Source organism: Centruroides sculpturatus, unplaced genomic scaffold (assembly GCF_000671375.1).
Source record: "Centruroides sculpturatus isolate CEXI.00-Female unplaced genomic scaffold, Cexi_2.0 scaffold22, whole genome shotgun sequence".
In the NCBI taxonomy this organism is placed as follows: Eukaryota; Metazoa; Arthropoda; class Arachnida; order Scorpiones; family Buthidae; genus Centruroides; species Centruroides sculpturatus.
This window is the reverse complement of record NW_019384323.1, coordinates 1,126,909-1,131,263: the sequence shown is the minus strand read 5'-3', so window position 1 is coordinate 1,131,263 and position 4,355 is coordinate 1,126,909.

Genomic DNA, 4,355 nt, shown 5'->3' with positions numbered 1-4,355 from the left:
TTGATGTTTGATTTACATAATTTTAATAATAATAATGATTTTATCATCTAAAAATTAATTATAATTGTATAAATACATGATTATTTTATTGAGTGATATAATGCCTGATTTACAAGAATATAGAACAAAATTCAGAATTTATTAAATTGAGTTAGGATTTCCTTTTCCATTGTTTTCATTTATTGTGCAATAATTCAAGTCTTAATTTTTCCTGCAAATAGGCTCTCAATATGGGAAAGAGTGCTAAACAAAGCCCATAATTGAGTAGTCTACGAAAAAGCAAAATCCAGACAAGATTTCTCTTAGGACATAAACAGGACTTATTCTATTCTATTTATTATTAAATTAATAGTCCATGAAGTTGCATAAAATAAAGTAGTTACAATTAAATTTCATCCTTTGTATATATGATCAATTTGCAATTAAAAAAAATCTCTAAGACTTAATAAATTATAGCAAATTAAATTATATGTAAAAATAAACACACTTATCACTTTGACTTTTCTTTGTAAATTTTTTTGGTATTTCTTTCAAAAGCTGTCATTTCTCTAAAATTAATAACTTATTTTTTAACCAAAAAAGCTTTAAATTGGTGATTACATTTTTTTTTATTAATTGTAAAGCTGGCAATGAGGTGTCTTCAGTCTGTTGTTTAAAATATAGAAATTATGCATGCAAAGTTTTGCATTTAGTCTCTCCAAATTTCCTTTTTATCAAAAAAGTGAATTTTGAATGTTATGATGAGCTCAGTTAAAAAAAAATGAAATCACTCTACAACCATTGAATTTTGTATGGGAAAAAAACTGTCTTCATTAAATTCTCTAACATTTGTGATAAATTGAATTGGCTCTTGCAAAGGCTGGCTTCCAGAATGTTGAATCTTTGCAATCCCATCACAGTTCACCTAATGTGAGTTCTTTAATTAATACAAACATAGGTTTTCTAATGAAGAAAAGGCAAAGAAACTTTGGGCACTGCTAAGATAAAATAAATTAGGAACAATGCAGACAACATTGTTCCTAATTTGAAAACATTGTCCATAATTTTTCAAAAATTATTCATATTTCATTATTCATTCATATTAGTTTCAAAAATGATATCACATATACTTTGGTACCTGCAAGATGATTTACAGATAGGATGACACCTTAAATGCTTGGTCATCTGGCTGTCAGTTTGGGAACCAGGGAACAAATTGGACAAGTGAAAAAATCCATCTTGTGTGTTGTGGAGTTGGAATTGGTAAAATTCTGACTCAACCTTGAAGTTTTTTTTAATTGATAAAAATTATTTTTCATATTCATTTTAATAAGTATCTAAAGAATTTTCTTAGAAAATGGACACTTCAAAAAATTTAATGTCAAAAAGATGTTTATTTATAAAGACCATTTCACACCAAAATTGTATTGCATGAGACGTATTCTATGCTTTCAGAAAATAGCTCTTGTTACTTTAAACAAATATATTCATGTTATATAGAGGGCTCTCTAGGCAATATATGCCAGACTCAGCAAGTTTTTGTTATTACCCAACGATTGTGCACATTTGTTCAAGATTATGAAGTTTATAGTAGAATTTAAAAATTTTTTTTCCAAACTTGATTTTAGTCAATCGTCTGTAGGAAATTAACTATTCCTATAGTAGTCAGAACCAGAGAAACTATTTCATAGATTAATTTATTGCCATTTATGAAGTCATTATTTTTTGCATTTTATTCTCTAATTATTAGTTTGTTAAAATAATTTTTGATAATCAGTCAAAAGAATTCCACTTTAAGACAGTATGTTTATCTTGGAAAAATATTTCAGTGTATAAATTCATTATATTTATTTTTTTGATTCTCACCATAAATTTTAGTACGTTTTTAGAAATTTTAGGTAAAAATATTTAGCTACCCAATGCTTTCTTTCTTATAAAAGAAATCAGTGATATATTTTTTAAAAAATCCAACAACCAGTTGTATAATTTTCCTGGCTGTTATTTTTTTGTAGTAAAATCTTTTTACTAATTATAATGAAAAAATTGTGGGAGCACCATCTGTTAAACTATAAAAAACTCGTGTATTTTTAATTACAAAATGGCAGAAAGCTTAATTTTGAGGATAGAGACGAGATTTTTATAAAATTCTAAATGCTAACAATGAGAAAAATCTTCATTAAGTCCAACCCCAATTGAGATATTGACAATCTCCATTTCCACATCCCCTTGACCTCTAACCACCTAAATTTAATAGCTTTTATAGAAGGGGACATTAAAAAACAAAATTTGGCATAACAAGAATCATCATTTCATTTAATATCTCAGGATGGAAAGACACCAACACAATTTTTTCTTTTTTTACTTTAGGTTCATATGAGCTCAAAATATGGAGTTGTGTCAAATTTAACACAATTCCAATACACAACAACTGGGAAAGTAAAAGGAAAATGTCTGAGTCAGAATTGTACATTTCAAATTTGGTGGAGTTGGACTATTTGTTTACAATTCTACCAAGCTGCCCAAAATGGTCTCTGTTGTGGAAACCAAGAAAGCCTTTTACAGCAGGGGTGTCCAACTTTTTTGTTTCTCTGGGCCACATTGGAAGAAGTCATGGAGTTCTGGGCCACAAATATATTGTGATCCAATTTTTAAATATACAATATATTTAAGGATTTACATGTCTAGATTATAGTAATAAGTATTAAAACTTTATCACGAAAAAGATATTTTAAAAAATTCTTCTACAGATGCTTTTAATTTCTACTTAGAATTAACTATTTTTTTTTTAGAATTAAATTTTTGTTTGACTTCTTTATAATAAATAAAGTTATTTGAAAAACAAATATTTGTTTTGTTTGGGTCTTTAATTAATAAAACAACAATGAAACACCATTTTAAAGTGCATTTTTATTTAACTAGTATATTTATAAATAATATGTAGCCCAAAATGTAGTCAATGTGCCAAATGATATTTTTTACGCCAAACTAAAAAAAAAGGGGTACCTAAATTTGGTGCAAAGTAGACAAATCTTGCAATGCTGAAAGGAATATTAAATAAAGCTAGAGTTGGGATTCAAAGGATTATAGACCCAAATTCAGGGAAGAGAGAGAAAGGTCAAAAGATAAAGTAGTGAGAAAGGTTAAATAGACCTTCTGTTATGCAAATATTAATTTTTCAACCTTTCTCACTTTTTATTTTTTGGCCTTTCTCTCCTCTCCCCAAATTTTGGGCTATAATCCTTTGAGTCACGACTCCAGCTTTATTTAGTATTCCTTCCTCATTCACACATTACAAATATTTGAAAATACTTCCTTTCTGTTAAAACATGTATAAAGGTTTATGGCTTTGTGAAACTTCTTTTTTGAGGTTTATGCCATTGAAATAAATAAATAAATTTAAAAATTTGTCGGTTTTTACACGTTTATTGGGACTTGCCTTGGGCTGCATGCGGCCCGCGGGATGGACACCAGTTTTAGAGTAAAAAAGAAAAAAAAACAAATGAACAAACTATGAGAAAGCAAAGTTTCTCTTAAATTTCTTTAACCCAGATATATCTCACTTTACAGATCTTTTCATATCATGAATTTTGTACAAAAGTATCAAGAAAAGAAAATCATTGAGCATATATGATTTAGACATGGATTCAGAAGGTACATTGCTTGGCTATACAAATTTCTAGAGAATGACTCTACATTATCCTTTATCATTAACCACTTTCCATCATATTAATTCTTAAAGTACTTTTTGTACTCGCCAAAAGAAGTTGTTATATCTTCTGTTCAGATTGTCGTTCATTACCAATATAAATCGAGAAAAAAAAATGTAAACTTTTCATTGATCTGAAAACTGTATATCTTCAGTTGAGGTGAAATGCGTTATTATTTTTACCATTGAAATTAATGAGATTTGCTTATTCGTTGATGACTTTTTGCTTTGCAAGAGTTCAGGAATGAATTAGTCATTAAGTAAGGGATAAGCAGTGTACTGTATAAATTTATTATGATTACTATACTGTCCTTAAATACATTATATAAAATTTTGTTTTGTTTTTATTTGCCAATTCTCAAAAAGCATAAAAAGAAATATCAAACTAATTTTATGATAAAAATTTGAGATTATAGCAAATTGTGCTTTGATAAGCAGTGAGACTTCAAATTATGAACAACATTATGATCATAACAGTAAAATCTGTATCCTTATAAAGTCAAGGATGATATTCTTTGCTCTATTGGTATATATATATACACACACATATATATATACACACACACACTAATCAGAAATTTAACAGTACTAATATATATTGTCATTGTCAAAAAAAAACACAGATTACGAAAAAGATATAATCAACATTTTTTTTTATTACAAATTAATA